Source organism: Magnolia sinica, chromosome 8 (assembly GCF_029962835.1).
Source record: "Magnolia sinica isolate HGM2019 chromosome 8, MsV1, whole genome shotgun sequence".
In the NCBI taxonomy this organism is placed as follows: domain Eukaryota; kingdom Viridiplantae; phylum Streptophyta; class Magnoliopsida; order Magnoliales; family Magnoliaceae; genus Magnolia; species Magnolia sinica.
Window position 1 is genome coordinate 62,680,644 of NC_080580.1, and position 23,354 is coordinate 62,703,997.

General features: G+C 40.6%; 2 long non-coding RNA genes across 2 annotated transcripts; both read left to right on the plus strand.

Moving 5' to 3' along the window:
* Positions 1-17,918: 17,918 nt before the first annotated feature.
* Positions 17,919-19,538, plus strand: LOC131254013 (uncharacterized). The gene is made up of 3 exons (XR_009175430.1): positions 17,919-18,468; positions 19,291-19,374; positions 19,469-19,538. It is a non-coding gene; the product is annotated as an uncharacterized LOC131254013 (long non-coding RNA).
* A 127-nt stretch (positions 19,539-19,665) lies between these two features.
* On the plus strand, positions 19,666-20,881 carry LOC131254014 (uncharacterized). The gene is made up of 3 exons (XR_009175431.1): positions 19,666-19,704; positions 19,884-19,957; positions 20,073-20,881. It is a non-coding gene; the product is annotated as an uncharacterized LOC131254014 (long non-coding RNA).
* Positions 20,882-23,354: the final 2,473 nt, after the last annotated feature.

Here is a 23,354-nt window from a genome sequence, read left to right on the forward strand (position 1 = left end):
GGTATGGGACACCGTGGTCGAGTTGTCGGCCTACGCTGGGGCGAAGAGCCTCCCCATAGTGGCCAGTGAGTAACACTGCCTCGTGAGCCGAATACGGTGGTATGGGACACTGTATTCGAGCTGTCGGCCTACACTGATCAGGTGACGAGCCCTTTGTAGTGACCTCGAGCATACTCTGAGACTGCGTTGAGGCGACGAGCCTTTCCGTAGCAACTAGAGTATAAACTAGGCCTACACTGATCAGGTGACGAGCCTTTTGTAGCGACCTAGAACCGCAACATCGTATGAGACTAGCTGGGACTGACGACCCTAGAATGGATCATTGTTTGGGAAATGAGACAAGGGAGGTACCTTAGCTTTCCAAAACTGTTGTATGAATAAATCTAATTAAGTATTGGTTAACATGAGCATGCACCGCATTGCATGTGCTTTGGCGAGGAAGAGCACTTTCGGGTGGTTGCCATGCGCGCCGTAAGATAAATACACTGAGGGAGTGCAGGCGAGGGTATGCATCATTATCGCATATCATTCTTGTGTTAACAAGAGTATCTAGGACATGTTTGCTGTACTGCTTTATCATTACTGCTTGATTGAATTGATAACATGTTAACTTTTGCTTTATAGTTTCACTGAATTGATCACTCACTCCCACGTTCTGGGATAGTGTTTTAAACACCAACCAAACTCTGTCTTAGTTGCAGGTGATGGCGATGCCTACGAGGCGGAGCCAGACTTCGAGGATGACGAGGAGGCATTCTCTTACATGCAGTTATCGAGCGGGTTCATGTGAGCCGTGTCCTGATCGCCGGGGCTACAGGGACACTGACTAGATGCCCTTGCACTGTTGTTCTATATTTTGGGACACACTTGTATATTCATTTTGATCACTTTGGGAGTATACATGTATATAGTTAACCTGGTGACATTTTCATACTTTGGAGATCTACAACAACTTATACGTTATATTTATCAATCACAGTGATGAGGACATCGTGCACACGCACGCCCGCACACCACCACCCCTACGCACGTACGTACGCAGAAGGAGGACCCCACCATCAATTTGGCTCGATGACGACGTCCAGGGAGGCCCTCCTAACTAGAAGACAAGTTTTGGTTCAAAAAAGTGGCCCGATAATCAAGAAAAGCCCACCATGGGATCTCATGATCGTGGCCCACTCGTCGGATTGGTTTTATATTTTAGGTTTTGCTTATTGTTATTATTTAGAACATCGTGAACGCTTTAGATTTCCTTGTTTGGTTTTTATTTTAGTTTACTTCATCGCCAAGTAATAGGTGTCGCACATGGTGCGAGTTTTTGGGCATAGGGTTAACCCTATAAATAGGCACCCCTTATAGTTCTTTTCATTCATTGAAGTTAATAAAAAAATTTCTGCTTTATTTTTCTGCTCTCTTCGTGAGTTGTGGAAGAATTCAAAAGTGGGTGTGAAGCCCTCCCTTTTCGAAGGGCTAACTACCGTGGTGCGAAGCCACATTGATCCCAATTCACCCCCATCTTCCATCATCTCTTTTTTTCATCTTCCCCCACCATCCATACTTCGAATTTGTCCTTTTGTTGCATCAGATTTCTTCATTGAAGCAGGTTTCCAGATTTCGGCCCGTAGGCGAGCTGAAACTTCGGCGGAGCACCACGCACAAATCGTACATCGGATCGAACTAAGATTTGGAGGTTTTGGAGTCCATCCCTGGCCGATCAGGGCCAAGGTGGCCTTTTTCTGAATAGTGGGCCCCATATATGAGCGGCCGGGATCACACGCACGTCTGTCTGGGCCATTGTTGCTGTCCACACGCGGGATCATCTTTTGGCTCAGGTTTTTATCCTCTTTTATCCTTTCATAGCCATTTTTTCATGAATCCTAACCATATATTCCATGATCCCTAATTGATTTGCCCCTTTTTTATCACCATAGGGTTCCTTGAATTGAAATTAGAGAATCCCTTGGATTAGGGATTGATTTTTATGCATGAGTAGTTGATTTTATTTCCCTTTGACATTGTTTGGCTTATAATTTTATTGGTCCAGTCCTAGCCTGTGTCGGCTTGGACCCGCATAGATTCTCCTTTAATTGAATGTTTGGATTTTCATGTGGGATGCGGAATTTGTGTGATTGTTTCTGAATTGGTGTGATCTAAGCCTACAATCTTGCATATCATATTTAATTTTCCATGTCCTGCATCAAATTTGGTATCAGAGCCTAAGGTTCTTGTAGGGGAATTCACCACATATTTAGGGTTTAGTTTGTTTGAGTCCTTCATGCATTCAGTCCATCATATATAGCTGAATTTTAGTTACAGTGTGTAGTCTCCTTCATATAGAGTCTCGTAGGGTCATTTAGTTTTTAGACACATATAGTTGTCATAGCAGGTCCTTAGGTTGAGCAAGTCAGTGTATGCCCACACGTACGGGTCGCGGTTTCGGTTTGCACCCCACACTAAATATGGAGCAACTACAAGAAGCAGTGGCCAAGTTAGCCCAGCAAGTTGAGTCCTTGAATAAGCATTTGGAACAACACATATATAAATGCCTCGAAGAAATAGAGGCCTCCTTCAGGGCAAACCCCACCACTGGGGAGGATGCCCAATCTCAGGCAGTTGGTCAGGAGGTTAGACCAAGAAATAGAGGCGGCCAAGGAGGTGGTCATGGGCGCGTACCTGTGCACCCATCCCGTGAGGGACATCATGATCAATATGACCCAGATGCACAACTCCTCAAGGGAGTTAGGGTAGATGCCCCTACTTTTGATGGCCACTTGAACCCTAAAGCTTTTTTAGATTGGTTGGCGGATATGGACCACTATTTTGAGTGGTATGATATGTCGGATGCTCGACGAGTCCGATTCGCCAAGATGAAGCTTGTGGGTCAAGCAAAGAGGTTTTGGGCGACGGTTGAGCGAAAAAAAGAAAGAGTGAGGGAACTTCCAATAGTCTATTGGGGAGAAATGAAAGAAACGCTGAAAGAGAAGTACCTCCCTTTCTCTTCTCGCATGCGGTTGATTGAGGAGTGGCAGTCTCTTCGACAGGGTTCCATGAGTGTTGCTACTATATTGAAAAATTCGAAGAGTACTTGACCCGCTGTGAGGTTGATGAGGACCCCGTACTCACCCTTGCTCGTTAAAATGGGCCTTCGTCCTGACATTAGGAGAGAATTGCTCGCCAAAGACATAGACACTATCGAACAGTTGTACCAAGTAGTGTTAGATGTCGAGCAATACCTTAAAGCATCTGTGGGAAGGCGGTTTGACTTTCGTGAATCCGGTACTAAGGCCAACCCCTCTAGGGCTAGACCTAACACGGGATTCCAAAACAAACCTTTCCCTAATGTTCAGCCCAGACCTAAGGATGATAAGGGTAAAGAAATTGTCGGGTCTAGTTCACGTGGAAGTGGGGCCACTAGGTGTTTTAGGTGTCATGGGTTTGGTCACTTTGCTCACCAGTGCAGCACGAGAGAGGGCACCAAAGTACTCCTTATTGATGGGCAAGTAGAAGTAGTGCCCCCAGAGAGTGATGGTAAGGAGGAGGAATATGAGCCAGTTGGAACCCCTAGTGATAAGGAAGAGGGAGCACAAGAGTCTTTGACCCTCGTAATTATGCGTTAAGCCCTGGCTCAAGCCAAGAACATTGATGACTGGCGCTGCAACACGATCTTCTACACTTATGCAAAATGTGGGGAAAAGAGCTGTACATTAATCGTGGATAGTGGTAGTTGTGCCAACGTGGCATCGACTAGCACCGTGAGTCGTTTAGGCTTGAAGCTGGAAGCCCATCCTCAGCCCTATAGAGTCTCCTGGGTTGATGAAACATCCATTCTAGTCTCGCACCACTGTCTTATCCCTATTCAGTTTGGATCTTATAAAGACACAATTTGGTGTGATGTTGTTCTTATAGATGTGGGCCATGTCATTCTGAGTAGGCCGTGGCTCTATAATAGAGATGTTACCATATTTGGTCGTTCAAATGTGTGTACATTCTGGTTTGAGGGTAAGAAGGTCAAGCTAAATCCTCTACCACCCAAGAATACAACTGGAAAAGAGTTCACCACACAGAGTGGTGTGAGCGGCCCAAAAGAAGTGAAGGAGTCGAAGTCCGAGTCCAAACCGCTCCATATTTTGAATGCCAAAGACTTTGAGCGAGAGACGGAGGCGGACTCAATGATATACGCCCTTGTGGCTAGGGAGAGTGTACCAGAGACTAGCGTAGAGTTACCCACTGAGGCCATTCAGGTAGTATACAAGTTTCATGACGTTTTTCCTGATGATTTACCGAATGAGCTTCCCCCTATGAGGGATATACAATATGCCATTGATTTAATCCCTGGGGCAACTCTACCAAACCTCCCATATTACAGAATGAACCCGAAGGAGCACGCTGAGTTGAAGAAGCAGATTGATGAACTCCTAGAGAAGGGTTTCATTCGAGAGAGCATGAGTCCGTGTGCCGTGCCCGCCCTTCTTACACCTAAGAAGGATGGCACATGGAGGATGTGTGTTGATAGTAGGGCCATCAACAAAATCACAATCAAGTATCGATTTTCCATACCGCGTCTTGATGACATGCTAGATATGATGGCTAATGCTACTATCTTCTCAAAAATCGACCTCAAAAGTGGGTATCACCAAATCCGTATACGCCCTGGTGATGAGTGGAAGACGGCCTTCAAGACGAAGGATGGGCTATATGAGTGGCTAGTTATGCCTTTTGGGTTAACCAATGCCCCAAGCACTTTCATGCGTGTGATGACCCAAGTGTTGAGACCCTTCATGGGGAAGTTCCTGGTCGTATACTTTGATGATATCTTGATTTATAGCATGACTAAGGAGCAACACCTCAACCATTTCAGGCAGGTTTGTGGGATCCTTAGGGCCGAGAAGTTGTACGCCAACCTAAAGAAGTGTGCGTTCTTGTCTAGTAGTGTGATCTTCTTAGGTTTTATTATGTCAGCTGAGGGCGTATCGGCGGATCCCGAGAAGGTCAAGGCCATCGTTAATTGGCCTGAACCCCGCAATATTCATGAGGTGCGCAGCTTTCATGGCTTAGCCACTTTTTATAGGCGGTTCATTCGAGGCTTCAGTTCCATTGTGGCTCCCATCACGGACTGCATAAAAAAGGGAGAGTTTCAATGAACAAAGGCCGCCTCGAAAGCCTTCAAGGAGATAAAGGTCAAGATGACCGAAGCTCCAGTCACGCGACTTCCAGATTTTTCAAAAGCTTTTGAAGTCGCATGTAACGCGTCAGGAGTCGGCATGGGAGGAGTACTTAGCCAGGAAGGGCACCCTGTCACCTTTTTTAGTGAGAAACTGAATGAGGCGAAGCAAAGATATTCTACCTATGACAAGGAATTCTATGCGGTAGTGTAGTCACTACGCCATTGGCGACATTACCTGTTACCGCAAGAATTCGTCTTGTTATCAGATCACGAGGCCTTAAGATACTTGAACTCTCAAAAGAAATTAAGCCCCAGGCATGCTAAGTGGGTTCAATTCCTTCAAGAGTACACTTTTGTGCTTAAGCATAAGGCCGGTGTAGAGAATAAGCCTGCCGACGCGTTGAGTCGTCGAGTCCCATTACTCAACTCCATGAACGTTGAAGTTACGGGCCTTGAGCGCATCAAAGAAGAGTATTCTGAGTGTCCAGATTTTGGAGTTGTGTATATGTCTTTATTAGAGAGTTTGTCAGGAGCTAACAGTGAGTATTTAATTTTGGACGGATATTTGTTTAGGAGTGACCACTTGTGCATACCACGCACCTCTCTTCGCGATTTTCTTGTCTGGGAGTTACATTCAGGGGGGGTTGCAGGTCATTTCGGTCGTGACAAGACCATTGCCCTAGTGGAGGATAGATTTCATTGGCCAAGCCTCAAGCGGGACGTGGCCAAAATTATAGGGCAATGCCGTACTTGTCAACTGGCAAAGTAAAAGAAACAGAATACAGGATTATATACACCTTTGCCAGTCCCATTCATCCCTTGGCAGGACATCAGTATGGACTTCATGCTTGGACTTCCTAAGACTATTTGAAAGCATGACTCCATATTCGTTGTCGTGGACCGTTTCTCTAAAATGGCCCACTTGATTCCTTGTTCTAAGACCTCTGACGCCTCTCATGTTGCCAAGCTATTCTTTAGTGAGGTTGTCAAACTGTATGGGTTACCAAAAACCATAGTGTCTGACCGTGACGTGAGATTCATGAGTTACTTTTGGAAGACACTATGGCACATGATGAATACTAGGCTCCAGTTTTCTTCTGCCTACCACCCTCAGACCGATGGCCAGACTGAGGTGGTTAATAGGAGCCTAGGGAGTTTACTTCGATGTTTAGTGGGGGAGCATACCAGGACATGGGACGTCATACTACTCATAGCCAAGTTTGCATACAATAGTTCTGTCAATAGGTCCACAGGTCTAAGTCCTTTTGAAGTCGTTACTGGTTATAAGCCTAGGAAACCTATTGATCTTATCCCCATGTCATTGTCCCATAGGCCATCGGAGTCTGCAGAGTCTTTTGCGCATCACATACATTCATTGCATCAAGAAATCAGGCGAAAGATCACTACTAGTAATGAGCATTACAAATTTTCTGCAGACCTACATAGACGTTTCAAAGAGTTTAATATTGGGGACTCTGTGATGGTCCGTATCAGGCCCGAGCGGTTCCCTCCAGGGGCCGTTCGTAAGTTACATGCGCGTAGTGCTGGGCCCTTCAAAATTATAAAGCGAAACGGTCTCAATGCGTATGAGGTAGATCTTCCACCTTGCATGGGAATTAGTTCCACATTCAACGTGGAGGATCTAGTTACTTTTTAGGGACCCATTGATACTTTGTCCAGCCCTTCGCCCACCCATCCTGATGTCCCAACCTTACCCTTTGATCCATGGCCTTTTCCCGACCTTTCATCCCAACCTCTGCCTCCCATACCTAGCCGTCACATACCCAGAGAGGAAATAGAGGATATCTTGGACCATGAGATAATTTCCACGTCGGATGGTGGGTTTCAGAAATACCTAGTTAAATGGAAGTCACGCCCAACTTCGAACAGCGCGTGGCTCACTGAGGAGGAGCTTTAGAGACTTGATCCAGACATCCTAGAGCGGTTCAGGAGTTTTATTTCGCCAGTGGCGAAATCTTCGCAGCTGGGGAGAGTTGATGAGCACATCATGCACACGCACGCCCGCACACCACCACCCCTACGCACGTACGTACGCAGAAGGAGGACCCCACCATCGATCTGGCTCGATGACGACGTCCAGGAAGGGCCTCCTAGCTAGAAGACAAGTTTTGGTTCAGACAAGTGGCCCGATAGTCAAGAAAAGCCCACCATGGGATCTCATGATCGTAGCCCACTCGTCGAATTGGTTTTATATTTTAGGTTTTGCTTATTGTTATTATTTAGAACATCGTGAACGCTTTAGATTTCCTTGTTTGGTTTTTATTTTAGTTTACTTCATCGCCAAGTAATAGGTGTCGCATATGGTGTGAGTTTCTGGGTATAGGGTTATCCCTATAAATAGGCACCCCTTGTAGTTCTTTCATTCATTGAAGTTAATAAAAAAATTCCTGCTTTATTTTTCTGCTCTCTTCGTGAGTTGTGAAAGAATTCAAAAGTGGGTGCGAAGCCCTCCCTTTTCGAAGGGCTAACTACCGTGGTGCGAAGCCACATCGATCCCAATTCACCCCCATCTTCCATCATCTTTTTTTTCCATATTCCCCCACCATCCATATTTCGAATTTATCCTTTTGTTGCTTCAGATTTCTTCATTGAAGCAGGTTTCCAGATTTCGGCTCGCAGGCGAGTTGAAACTTCGGCGGAGCACCACGCACAAACCGTACATCGGATCGAGCTGAGATTTGGAGGTTTTGGAGTCCATCCCTGGCCGATCAGGGCTAAGGTGGCCTTTTTCTGAATAGTGGGCCCCACACACGAGCGGCCGGGATCACACGCACGTCCGTCTGGGCCATTGTTGCTGTCCACACGCGGGATCATCTTTTGGCTCAGGTTTTTATCCTCTTTTATCCTCTCATAGCCATTTTTTCATGAATCCTAACCATATATTACATGATCCCTAATTGATTTGCCCCTTTTTTATCACTTTAGGGTTCCTTGAATTGAAATTAGAGAATCCCTTGGATTAGGGACTGATTTTTATGCATGAGTAGTTGATTTTATTTCCCTTTGACATTGTTTGGCTTATAATTTTATTGGTCCAGTCCTAGCCTGTGTCGGCTTGGACCCGCATAGATTCCCCTTTAATTGAATGTTTGGATTTTCATGTGGGATGTGGAATTTGTGTGATTGTTTTTGAATTGGTGTGATCTAAGCCTGCAATCTTGCATATCATATTTAATTTTCCATGTCCTGCATCACACAGTCTTCCGCTTGCGTAAATTTATTCGTCTCTAGAGCGTGATATGCTGTTTTGGCTTAATCCCATTCATCTTTAATCCACTAACACGAACAACATTAAATCCATTATCTATGTTGCGTAAGTAATGCGTTGGAACTCAGGAGTTGAGTCTATGCTCGACCGCCGATTTTCAGGGCGTTACACTCTTTCACTCTGCTTTCAGCCAAAATCCCTAAACCTAACCCTAAATTACTCAAATCTCCAATTTTATGCCCCTTTTCTCATCCTAGGGTTCCTTGATATGAAATTGGTGAATCCCTTGGATTAGGGACTGATTACTACTTATGTGTGGATGATTATTTCTTATCTTTAAGTATCGTTTAGTTCATAATTTTTATTGATCCAGCCCTATCATGTGTAGGCCTGGACCCGCATAGATTCCCCTTAATTGAATGTTTGGACTTTCATGTGGGATATGGAATTTGTGTAATTGTTTTTAAACTAATGTGATCTTAAGCCTGAAATCTCACATATCATATTTAATTTTCATGTCCTGCATCAAATTTGGTTTCAAAGCCTAGGGTTCTTGTAGGGGAATTCATTACATGTTTAGGGTTTGGTTGTTTATGTCCATCACGCATCAATTCTCATCATATATGGCTGTTTAGAAGTCCATAAACCCTGACATAAGCTGCTGAAATTTTTTGTTATCCCCTTATTTGAATTATTTTAGAAATTAACTTAGCTTTCTATTTATAGGTTTAGAAACTTTCCTTTTCTGTTTTTTAAAAACTATTTTTTTTTTTTTTTAAACTTTCTTAATTTGTTTTTAGAAACTATTTTCCTTTCCTTTTTCTTTTTTAGAAACTAGTTTACTTTCCTTTTTCTTTTTTAGAAACTAACTTACTTTCTATTTTTAGAAACTTTCCTTTTTCATTTTTAGAAACTAGGTTGCTTTTCTTTAGAAACTTTTCTAATTTGTTTTTTTGTTTTTTAGAAACTTTCCTAATTTGTTTTTCTTAGAAACTTTCCTTTTTCATTTTTAGAAACTAGGTTGCTTTTTTTATAAAAACTTTCCTAACTTGTTTAAAAAAAACTTTCCTTTTCATTTTTAGAAACTAGGTTGTTTCTAAAAAAAAAAAAAAAAAAAATCTTATATTTTGACTACTATATTGCTGAATTTTGGTTGACACCCTACACTAAATATGGAACAATTGCAAGAGTCACTAAACAAGCTTTCTCAGAAGTTGGAGTTTTTGATTAAGCGCTTGGAAATGGACCAATGCTCTGAACAGCTTGATGTACGCATTACCCGACTAAAGACCATCGCCGGGATAGACCCCACCATTGGGGTAGATGTCCAACCTCAAGCAGGTGGCCTGGAGGATAAACCAATGAATGGAGTTGGTGAAGGAATCAATTATGGGTGTGCACCTGTGCACCCACCCCATGAGAGACATCAAGACTACTATTTTGAAGGGTATGACATGTGCGGCCTTGTGGCTGGAGAGAGTGCACCAGAGGCTAGTGTAGAGTTACCCATTGAGGCCATTTCAATAATGGATGAGTTACGTGATGTCTTTCCTGATGATCTACTGGATGAGTCTCCCCGTAAGAGGGATATAGAGCACACCAGAACATGGGACACCGTAATACCTGCAGCCGAGTTTGCGTTTAATAGTTCTGTCGATAAGTCCACAGGTCTCAGTCCTTACGAAGTCATTACTGTTTATAAACTTGGGAAACCTATCGATCTTGTCCCTATGTCACTGTCCCATAGGGTGTCAGAGCCTATAGAATCTTTTGCGTATCACATTCATTCATGGCATCAAAAAATCAAGTAGAAGATCACTACTAGTAATGAACATTACAAATTTTCTACAAACCAACATAAACATTTCAAAGAATTCAATATTGGGGACTTTGTGATAGTTTGCATCTGGCCCGAGTGGTACCCTCCGAGGGCCGTTCATAAATTACACGTGCATAGCGCTGGGCCCTTCAAAATCATAAAACGAAATGGTCTCAATACGTATGAGGTAGATCTTCCACCTTCTATCGGAATTAGTTCCACATTCAACGTGGAGGATCTAGTTACTTTTCAGGGGACGACTGATACTTTGTCCGGCTTTTCGCCTACCCATCCCGACCCATTTTCCCAGCCTCTACCTCCCATACCTACCTGTCCCAACCCATTTTCCCAACCTCTACGTCCCATACCTACCATTCCCAACCTATCTTCCTAGCCTCTACCTCCCATACCTATCCTTTTCGACCCATCTTCCCAGCCTCTACCTCCCATACCTATCCTTTCTGACCCATTTTCCCAGCCTCTACCTCCCATACCTAACCTTCACACACCCAAAAAGGAAATAAAAGATATCCTGGACCATCAGATAGTTTCAACGTCGGACGGCGGGTTTCAAAAGTACCTGGTTAAATGGAAGTCACGCCTATCTTCAGACAGTACATGACTCACTGAGGAGGAGCTTGAGATATTTGATCCTGACATCCTGGAGCGGTTCAGGAGTTTTATTTCGCTAGTGGCGAAATCTTTGCAGCCGGGGAGAATTGATGGGGACATTACGCGCACACGCGCACTCACGCTGCCCCCCCTATGCACGTACGCCGGAAGGAGGGCCCCACCGTCGATCTGGATCGATGACGATGTCCAGGGAGGGCCTCTTAGCTAGAAGACGAAGTTTTGATTCAAAAGAGTGAGCCCGTTAGTCAAGAAAAGCCTATCATGGGATCTCATGATCGTGGCCCACTAGTAGATTGATTTCATATTTTAGGTTTTGCTTATTAATGTTATTTAGAACATCATGGACACTTCAGATTTCTTTGATTAGTTTTTATTTTGGTTTACTTCATCGCCAAGTAATAGGTTGCACACATGGCGCGAGTTTTGGGGTATATGGTTTTTTTATAAATAGGTACCCCTTGTAGCTTTTTTTCATTCATTGAAGATTAATAAAAATTTTACGTTTTCCTACTCTCTGAGTTGTGAAGCGTAATAGGGCGCGAAACCCTCCCTTCATCGAAGGTTAACCACCGTGGTGCGAAGCCACATCTATCCCGATTCGCCCCCATTTATCGCCATCTCTACTACCCATCTTCTACCATCCCTTCTTCTCATCTCACCCCATCATCTACACTTTGAATCAATCATCTATTGCAGCAATTCTCCTCCCCACAGCAGAATTTCAGAATCTGGCCCTACAGGAGGGCTGAAACTTCGGCGGAGCACCACGCATAAACCGCACATCGGATCGAGCTGAGATTTGGGGTCTTGGAGTTCATCCCTGGCCGACTAGGGCCAAGGTAGCCTTTTTCTTAATAGTGGGCCTCACACATGTGCGGCTAAGATCACATGTATGGGCGTCTGGGCCATTGTTGTTTTCCACGCGTGCGATACTTCTCTGGCTCGTCTCTCTCCTCTCTTTCACTCCACTTTTACCCAAAATCCCTAAACCTAACCCTAAATTACTCAAATCTCCAATTTTATGCCCCTTTTCTTATCCTAGGGTTCCTTGATTTGAAATTGGTGAATCCCTTGGATTAGGAACTGATTACTATGCATGTGTGGATGATTATTTCTTATCTTTAAGTATCGTTTGGTTCATGATTTTTATTGATCCAGCCCTATCATGTGTAGGCATGGACCCCCGCATAGATTCCCCTTAATTGAATGTTTGGACTTTCACGTGGGATATGGAATTTGTGTAATTGTTTCTGAACTAACGTGATCTTAAGCTTGAAATCTCGCATATCATATTTAATTTTCATGTCCTGCATCACATGATGGAGATGATGGCAGGTTGCAGAGAAGATGACAGAGCCACCAGAATCAAAGGAGGAGCGCCGGTTCAGAAACCTAGCTCTGATACCATGTAAACACATGAATTTGGAGAATGTTTCCTATATTTCTTCAACCCAAAGGTGGGTTTAAATAACCACATTATAAGGCTATACAAGGAAGGTTATTTAAGAGCTTCTCTATACATGGCATTTTACACCTAACAACCCATATATACAATATTCTATTCATAGGATGATCTTGTGCAGTGGGTTTGAAGATGTGAATTCCCCATGTGATTATGTTTTACGGTATTGGGCTTTCTCTTGGATTTATGTGACAGGTGGTTTTTGGTGATTGTGCTTGTGGGTCTTTATGTTTCTTGTTCTTTTCATTTTATTGTTGCATTGTATTAATACACTGTCCAATTATGCAGTACACTTCAATTAATCCACTGGGCGATAGAGTACTTGTTAAAATCAAAACCGCCGAGGAGAAAACTACTGGTGGTATTTTGCTTCCGACAACTGCCCAGACCAAGCCCCAAGGATGTGAGGTCGTTGTTGTTGGAGAGAGTAGGACCATTGGCAATAACAAATTCTTTTATTTTGTTAGGTGATGCATACCACATAACATAGCTAAATTTTGTTGGGGCTTAGGTTGTTGCTTTGGGTAAGTGCTCGTTTTGTCATATTTATCCCCTTTGATATCTGTCCTAGTACTAGGGATATGATTTGATTCAATCATGTACAGCTGCCATGGCTCACAAATTCTCATTTCCACATTTTTTTAGGTTGCTTAGGTTATGAAATCTGGAGATACTGATTTGGATATCCATATTGCCATCAGTCCCTCAAGTGAAATAGTGATGCATCCCTATTATTCAAAGTAGACAAGGGGGCAGCGTGACTTGCCTTTGAAACTTAACCAGTGGTGCAATGTTGTTCGGTTGGAATTCAGCCTTTGAAACTTGCCTCATTTTGTCACGTTATTCAAATTGAATGCATTTTCTTTGACCTGTTTATCTAGTTTCAGTTTATAGGTCACCGATCAAATGGTTAAGATTGTTTTCATCAGTGATATCCATTTTAACCTTTTGTGCATCTCTCTGTGAAAAGCTTTCAGTCCATTTCTGCCCCCATCTATCCATAAGACACCATTCACCTGGCACTTGATCTTGCATATCCTCAAGATACTGGCATGACAACAACTCTCCTAAGATCTAGAATATCACAATGCACTTCAATTGCTAAAGAAACAAATATTCATAGCCTTTTTCACACTTAAAACAATGGGTTTCCTTTAAATTTTCTCCCAGCTGACTGCCTAAGGGAATTCTGTAAGCTAATTAACGTGGTGAACTCAAGATGAATCTCAGGCTTTCCATTTTCCTTTGTTTTGTATTTGACCTTCCTTTTCTGGTAATGAATCTATAGTTGCTACCTCAAAATTAATAATAATAATAATAAAACTCAAGTTGAATCTTACACCATTTTTAAGAAGTGAAAAGAGGCCCAATGTGGCAATTTGATTTTCATCAACAAACCAAGCTCATCCTTTATGTTCTTATACTCAATCAAACAGATCAAGAAAACTAAACCAGTAGGTTATCAGCCCTCCGCTTTTCCACCATGAAAACCACTTTGTTCAGTTACTATCATGCTACTGATTTCTTCATAAAATCCCGTAAGTTGACATTGGTGTGAATGCCATGCTATACACTATTCATTCGCTATTTAAAACATTGGTGCTAAAACAAAAGTCCAGTCATATATTTTACACCCATGTTTCTGATTGCTGTATTCTTGAATTGCTTCTAAGCATATTTGTTTCTTTACCTGTACTTTTACCATTTGTGCATCCTTAAACTAAGTGCTTAGGTTTTGGTTCTTTTTATCACCTTGCTCTTCTCTAGGTAGAGGGATTTTTGAGATCCATGCAAAAGCAGATCCAATGTGCTAGAAGACGTGGATTGTTTTCTAAATGATCTGTCGGCGCTCAAGTTCGAGAGAAGTTTACTTCGGAGGACATGCGGTGTTTCCAAAGGGTTCTTGCTCCATTTGATTTCACTGCAGTCATTGATTTGAGAATACCTGGATAAAGGTAGTTTACATTGCCATATGGCTTTTAGATTTTTGAACTTTCAATGGAAAGAAGGGTTTTGTTCTTAAAGTTCCTTATAGTCATGTTCATGACTATTGTTGTATTTGGTGCATAGATTATGTGAAATATATGCTAAAATCCCAACCTGCTCTGACCCACTGAACTTTAAATAGGTCACGCTCAAATGACCTGACCCGCCACACCAAAGACCTTTGTATATCCATTGATTCTTTCACTTTTTAGAGAAGACAAACGAGCCCTCCTTTCTATTTTATTTTATTATATATATGAAATTCAAAAGATTCTTTTGATTTCTTGCTTGATTTATGTGGAGAAAGTTGGCTAGAATGTGCTTTATTTACAAATGATTCCTATTCACATGTCAATGTTTCATTGAATAGATAGCTGGAATGCATCACTGGAAACATGGTAGGAAAGGGGCTGGAGTTTTCTGGCCCAAGCAAGCTCAGGATGAAGTTCAGCTCAATAGAATCGCTTAACAGCTGTTCAAGTTCGTTGAAAAGTCAGTTTCTGATGATAGTTTCAAGGTCAGTTTTATCTGGAATTGGGTTGGTCTGAAAGTTTTGGTCTATAAATTAAATTAAACAGAATATGGTAGCTTTTCTTTTCGGCACCTTCACCATCCCTCTTCTATTGAAGATATGGAAAGGGGAATGTTTTTTGTTGAATGGACTGTTGATTTGCGTTGTCTGTTTCGCTTCCATAAACCATCTACTTGCTAGTAGTTGGATGCCACGTGCAATTTGACCATAGCTTATTCCTGTTTTGCATTCTACCAAATACTAGTTATTGCAATTCAAGATTTTAATTTCCAATGATTTTCTTTATCTTCTATGTGCTTTCCTGAGCTTTTTTAACAATTGCTTGGCACAATCATTTTATATGCTAGGCCAGGACAAGCCCCATAACCATCTGGTGATCCAGATAATCCATGGGGTCTTTCTCTTGTTGGATGGGCCACACCCAGAAAATTACACGGATTGAACAATAATACCCATGTGATTTCTGGACTTTCACCTGTTGATGCTTGCAAATATTGTTTTCTATCATCTACTCTTAGGTCATGTAATCTGATGTTTAAGATTGGCCTGCAGTGAAATTTTAATATCGTGGCCCATTCATGGCAGGGTATGCCATCTGAGCAGATTCAATTACTCACTATTGTGCAATGTGTTCAACCTGGGTTCAGCCCATGATAAAAGGCACATGTTAATTGGTTTTTCCTCCTTTCTACCTGTATCTGTCTGTTTCATGTAGTTAGTTATTGGTTTGGTATTTTAAGGTATTTCGTTGTGTTTGTTCTTATAGCCCCCGACCAATCAGTCACGCTGCCTGATTTCCTTTTATCATGGCCTGGTCAAATTGTTTAGGACTTGCACTTGCATGGTATTAAAATGATCAGAATTTTGATTTCTACAATAAAATCTAGTGGTATTGTGTTTCTTCCTTACCAAACACACATTTCAGACCCAAAGCAAACCAACACAATTTTCAATTTCTAGTTTTTTTCCCCTATAATATAATTCTGAGTGCAATGCTTTGTTATTTGCTTTGTAGGCGATGAAGCTGCTAATAGTAATGATTCATCTTGGAGTTTGTATTGTTCTACTGTTCTGAGAGTTAAAACGATACACATCAGCTCGCCAATTCTAGCTGCCAAGAGTCCATTTTTCTACAAGGTAAGATCAGAATTTTATTTATGTCATCATTCCATCGTCCCTCTCCCAAACAACTCACTTTATTACCTGCTACTCTTTTGAAGCTTTTCTCAAATGGCATGCAAGAAACAGAGCAGCGACATGTTATTCTATAAATTAGTGCCTCAGGTAACACATCTCGCTGTCGACCATCGACCCAAGTCACAAGTCATGCCCAAAAATATTTCCTAAGACAGATTAGCCTCAACAAGAAGAAGCATCAATCCAGCCTCTTCGACATGGTAATAGTCATATTAATTCAATTTCCAGTTTCCCATCATCTACGAAGCGTTGATTAATTTCTTTTATTTTTTAAATCTCTTTGGCAGGTTGGTAACAACAACACTTCAGTTCCAATTATTAATTCCTCTCTCAACTGAATTTCCTGTTCTGACTGTCTTCTTATAGAACATGCTGTGAAGTTCATGAAAATATCCCTCAGGTCGATCTTAATTCATTCGAACAAGAAACCAAATTGGGAAACCAACAAACCAAGCATCTTCAATTGCCAGCCAATCTTTATCAAATGCCCGTTTGGCCATCCTACGGATCACCTGGTTCATATCCTGATTTTGTTTTCCAACCATCTTCTGTCCTAACGATGTGGTAGAGCGTGGATGGATGGGTGGCATCTCTATTATGTTGGGATAATTAGGGGATATTCTCGGACTCAATTTTCAGGATGTCTGTTGTTTTTGCTGCCATTGTCATGTATGATGCTCAGGTATATATATGATTTTTACTATATCTCCAGGGGCGACTTTTGATGGTTTTTCAAGTAATATGATTGCTTCATTATTATGATTTGAAATTTTTTGTGAGTCCTTATAAATCCCGATGATCTTGTGATACATCCACTGTGGTACCATCTGTTAAACAGTCTAGATAATGGGTTATTGTGTTCTGTGTTGAATTGAAGTGCAGTGCACCAGTTGGAATGACACTACACCAAAATCGACGATTAGAAACGGCTCTGTTTTTGGTTTAGAAACGGTTTTAGGCCGTACATGATAAAGGTTAAAAAGGTAATTAAAATAAAAGCCTGATTTGATTTTTAAAAGAGCGCTCTCTCTCTTTCTCTCTCTCTCTCTCGCTATTTTCCGGCATTTTATATCCTTTTTTCCTTTTCCAAACCCTATGCAGGGATTTTCGCAATATTTGTGATCGAGGGAAGTTTTTTCTCCAGCTGTTAGATTAGGCTATCATTGTGATTCTCTTTTTCACAGATCGGAATGGTAGATCAATGTCGTCGTTTGACGAAAGGGGGTTTTTTAAAACCCTAGCATTGAAGGAAGTGTGGAAGCAATGTGTGTTGCTCTCGACGGAGCAGGGGTGGAAGTCATGACTGGGAGCAGCCGTAGAAGATGGGGGCCAGAGGTCTGGATCTATGGTTTGAGCAAGCCACATTAGAGGATGACGGATTCAATGGCTAGGTGACAAGCAGGGGTCACCGATTTGAGAGGATTGCTGGATTTAATGGAGGCACGAAGACAGAAGCCAGCGAAGAAGAAGGCCCTGCGATTTCGCAATCTGTGACAGTGGTGGGTTGATGATTGGGGCAGAGTTCTGCTCTTTTTGTTGTAGGTGCGGCTGAAGGTCCCTTCATTTTTGGTGTGTCCCTTCATCCTGGTAAGGCTCACCGGCTGAATGGTTTGGATGACTTATACACAATGCGATGAACTCCAAATTTCATCTTGAACTTTCTACGGTAAGAGTCTCTCTCTAATGTCTCTCATGGTTCGTTTTGATGGGCCCATCTAAGTTGTAAATCAATCTGGATTTTGGCATGTAGAAATAACATTTCAAGGCACATATAATAGATGGGTAGATGGAACTTAAACATTTCGGTGGGCCCGACACAGTTCGAGAGAATTGTACATAACTAACCACAAGTTCCAAGCATGTAAGCATTCCGTAAAGAAAGGCAGGAATCTCACCAACCACCTTCTTTCTTCGGTTGATATATAGACCCACCCCTTTTGTTCTACCAACCAACGTTCATTTCCTCTACTGATTTCAATCTCTACACAAAACCCTTCACTGTTGTCATGAGTTTTCATCTGCTTCTCATCTCTTTCATTTCTTGCATGGATCCACTTCCCATTTATTCATACTCACCTCAATTTCCCATTTTAGTTCCTTATTTTTATTTTATTTTTGCAATTTCTTTTATTGGGTGTTCTTCCTCTTGAGCTTAAATTCATTCATGTTTTTTTTTTTGGGTGGTTGCACTTTTTTATTTGGTGGGGGAGGGGGTTCTTGGGCACTCTGTACTTTGAAATTTAAATTGGTTTTTCTGATTTTTTTTTTTTGGGGTACTTGAGAAATTCCATATTAATTTTGGATCTGCATTTTGTTTGAACATTTGTTTTTTATATATGGTTTTTCCTACTTTTATGTCTCTAATGATTTTTGGATTTTGCAGGTTTGTCTTTTCTACAAGCTAAAGTGTATTTAAATGGCACAAGAACCCATAAATCCAGAAGAGGTACTTAAAAAAATAATAATTCCAGATGTTCTCTTCCTCTACTTTCTGTTACACATATATGAGATTCCCATATGACAGCAACCGTGTCTGAGATCCTAGCTTTCCATCAGGTGGGCCAAGCCCATTATATCTTCTGGCTCAAAAATCTGTTTCAATCTTTAGGTGGGCCACATTGTATAAAACAAAAGGGATGTTGAAATTTTCTAGCCATTCATTTGTTTTCAACCCTGCCCCAAAGGAGGAGTGAAATGGCCGGATTTTATGATAAAAGATTGTTTAATTGATTCCTGTAATTTCTATGTTTAGTTGAGGGGAGGAGATCCAGTCGACCTAATTGGACAAAAATTCTGCCCCACCTACTCTCAATCTTTGACACGTGGCATATGTGTATGGTGAAACTTAGCACTTTCATTCACCGGGGACAACCATGAACAAGTTATAGACCAAAAATCGAAGTTATTGGACAATCCTAACCATTTAAAATTTGGTTCAAAAAATCACTAAAATCAAGTTAATGATTTTTATTTTTATTTCCACCATTACACGGTTAGTATTGTCTGATCTCTATGTTTTCTGTTCTTTGATATTTTTATGGGCCCTATTGATTAAAGAGACATTCAGATCATCTCATACATGTGGCACATGTAAATAAACTTAGGAGGATGAAATATTCATCTTCTTTAGTGGACCTTATCCCTCTCTTAGTAGATAAGAGTTGATAGATGTCTGATGGCCCCAAATAGATGGGACAAGGCTATGAGAATGATTAGGTATATAGTTCTTGGATTGCTAAATGTCTCTGGGATTGTGTCCTTGTCTTAGGTTGTTTTGGCAGAAGAAGTAAACCATGCAAGGTTGATCACCTTAAACCGGCCTCGCCAATTGAATGTCATTTCATCCAAAGTGGTATGTTCAGATAAAATTCAGTTGTATTTTTTGTAATATTAGAATTGATTCAGGAGCCTCTGAAGTGATTATGGAGTGGTCTGGTTCATTGCAGGTTGTTTTGCTAGCTGAATTCCTTGAAAAATGGGAGAAGGATGATGATGCAGAGCTTGTGATAATTAAGGCTAGTGAAACTTCCTCCTATTTTTGGGTGGTTCTTGATTTTTTGGAAAATAAATTGTTTCAGTTTCCTTAATTATGTGTTTCTTTTTGCTTATTATTTCCCCTAGGGAGCTGGACATGTTTTCTCTGCTGGTGGGGATCTAAAGATGTTCTATGATGGGAGGTCAGGTGGAGAGAAACGATTCTGCAGAAGTTGAATTTTATCATTTAGATCATTTAGCTCATATCAACACTCGAAGTGTTTTGATGATTATCCAAATGCTATCTGGGTGTAGATTCACTAGGTCAATCCCCTTACTGATTGTCACATGTTTAAAGATTTCTTAAAAATGGGTACCTTTTGGCAGATGATTCCTGTCTTGAAGTTGTGTATAGAATGTATTGGCTATGTTATCACATTCACACATATAGGAAAACCGAGGTACCATTTTGAAACCTATCCTTAAATCAAGCTCTACTATTTGTGAAACTGAATGACATTGTGTTTTTACATCTATAGCAGAAAATATACTAATCAGCTGTTGATATGTTGGCAGGTAGCGATTGTTCATGGACTTGTCATGGGTGGAGGTGCATCACTGACTGCTCCATTAAAATTCTCAGCTGTCACTGAGAAGACTCTGAGTATCCCTGACATGTCCTATATATATATATTCTTTTATTTTTTCCCCCTTTTTTCCTAGTTTTCGCTTCTACTTGAAAGTTCAAATGCTTGAACTAGGGTATGAGAAATCATTCCAGTGGAGATCTAATCCTATGGATGTCATATTTAAATCTATGGATGCACATTTTATAGGTGATATATTCTCAAGATTTTCTTTGGTTTAGGTTTTTTCTGTTCCTGAAGTAAACCATGCAAGGTTGATCATGATCAAATTGTTTTTTTTTTTCCCCTTTTTCATTACTAACAATTTGTGTTCTCCTCCCTGTTGAAGGACTGTTTGGTAGATGCCTGAATGTGGACTTTGTGTATTTCAGCTCATCTGCCTAACAAATTATCTGATAGTTGAACATTATTGCTAAAGGATTTGATCGAGTTTTGAAAAAACATTTGGAGTCAAACCCAACTTGATAAGACTTGGTCAAGTTAAAGTCTTTTTTTATCTTCTTCTCATTTTTTTTTTTTTTTTTGTAGATGATGAGCTTTTATTAGTTGAAAAAAGGTTAATAAAATCCTTGATGAAGACTTCCGTTCCATTTATGCCATATGGGGCAAAGATTGTGATTCAATCCTTTCCGTTCTTGTTTTGTAGCTTAACAAGGAGGGAGTATTGCTTTTGCAAAGATTGGATTCCAAACTCTCCAAGGGTCTACCTTCTGATCTTCAGAAGCTTAGATGCAAGGTAATTGCTAGCTCTGTTCTTACTGATATTTTGATTCTAGGGGGTTACATTAACTTATATTGGCCCGATTAAATCTTAGGTTAAGGGGTAACTTTTTTCCTTTTCATAAAACATGAAAAAAGCTGATTGAATATTCTAAAATTGTGATATAATGCCTGAAACCTTAATTGAGTTGTGGATTATTTCACAAAAACTTGAAAATTCATATTGTGGTTTAAGCCTTCAACCCCTCATGGGAAGCTCAGATCTTGCATATCTGCCATTTTCACGTGCGTGCTTGCTTATGAATGGGTAGTGCTCCAGATGTGCATGGGCTTGGCAAACCTCCCAATTGAAGACAAACATTTAGCAACCAACCCAATTGACCATGGCAATATATTAGTTTCTCTACTTTTTTGGTGCACAACATGGCATGTTTTGATTTCATATTTGAAATTTTGCAGGTAGCATTTCATTCATTGCAGTTCTCTACCCCCATCATAGAGCTTGGGAACAAGCTTGCATAGAGGATTGTTGGATGTCACAAAATCTGGTCAATCTTACAACTCTGAATAATCCATAAATCTGCCCCCAAATCTATCCATTTTGGGAGTTGGGACAATAAGATTTGCCTTAAAACTGTACATGTTGGAAAACTCCAGTGAGACGCAAATCTGTACACTTTCGGACCTTTGATTGAGCACAGAACTGTCCATGTTGGCTCAAAAGGTGTGCACTCTTGTGCTTTGGAGATTTCGGATTAAAAAATTAAGCATCTGCTTATTGTTGAATTTGTAATTTGTTTGTTATTGTCCAATTATGTTGGCACTTCAGGTCTTTAAAAGTTTATATTAGAATTCATATAGAAGAACATGATCTCAAGTAAATTTTTTTTCTTTGATTTTAGAGATTCAATCTTGAAATAATTTAAGTAACTAATCAGTTAGATTTCCATAGTAGTTTTTAATTGCTTCAGATTGGCGCATTTGGTGTCTGAGAACAAAAAATGGACATCAATGGCATGTTTGGATATCCAAAAACAGAAGTATTTCAGCCAATGAGGCTTAGATCCCCACACCACCAGAATTTTGAACTATTGAATTCAATATACATTGATTCCTATGTCAAACAAGTTTGTACACCCTTTCCTATTTGCTTTGAATTGTGTTGGAACCATTGGTTTCTTTTGATACATCTATTTAACCTTATTTCCATTTGTTCTATTTGATTGCAAGAGATGGTATCCAAGCCTGAAATTGGACAATCACAAAGGTTTTATGCATGAAACAAAGTTAATTTTTACCTTCCTATGCTGCTTTATTATTGATTCCATGTAGCTGTTTCTTTCTTCTTTATCCAGTTTCTATGATGATTTGTATTTTTTTTAAAAGGTTTCTGGGATATCAAGCTGATATATATGGATGGACCAGCCTGATTTTTTGAGGTTCTATATATATATATATATATATATATATATGTATATTCTCCTGATTTTAGTCCTAAACATATGCATTTCTAAATCCTGATTCTACACATCTCAGTTTGCTGGATTGAATAGTTCATCATTTCTTTGTAGGACTAATTTAGGAGTCGTTGGACCCCCTACCAAATCTTAGTAATCAATACAATTCATCTGGTGGCCCCAATGGTAGATGGCCCACTGTGAGAAAATCATGCCAATTACTTGATCTTGCTCATCCAACCATGGTACTTCTGCTTAAAGAATGTGAACTGTATATCTTTTAAGGCATTAGCTGTTGGTTTATAATCCAGTGTAGAGCCTACAGACTTTCCAATGACTGGGATAATTTCACCATTATCCATCCATGGAAGGGGTCTGAGACAAAAAGATGTTTGGAATCTGATGTTTTCCTACATTTGCGAAAGGAACCCAACAAAAAGATGTTTCGAATCTGTTGTGTAGAACTTTCTTACAGACATCTGGTCTATGATTTGTCATATTACATGATTTAGGGTGTGTTTGGATTCACTATTATAAATCTCATAAAGTGAAAATAGCTGAATCCTAATTTCCTTAAGAGTTCATATTAGGTTCTCGGCTCCAAATTGCAATTTACTTTCAAGCTGAACTTGAAAAATAAAGGTAACTGCCATTTTGAGGGTTACTTCCACACTACATGCTAGAATACATCCAAACTCAATCTTAAGACTGAATTTTGAATAAACTGAATGCTTGCAATTTAATTCACTTGTGCATCCTAACGTGATCTTAGAAAATCTTATCTTGTCACCTCTATGGGCAGTTTTCTTTTTTGGGTTTTTTACTATCATTGTTGCTTAATTTACATAAGATGGATCTCTGTTTTTAATTTTGGTGCATGTAAAGAATCACTGAATATCTCTTGACGCCGTCACCATTGATGTAGAAGTAATTTCAAGCTAGAAGATATGTTAAAGTCACTGAAAATTGTGAAACAAGAACCAACAAGATGAACAGGGAAGTTGAATTTTGTATCACTAAGCTCATTCTAATGC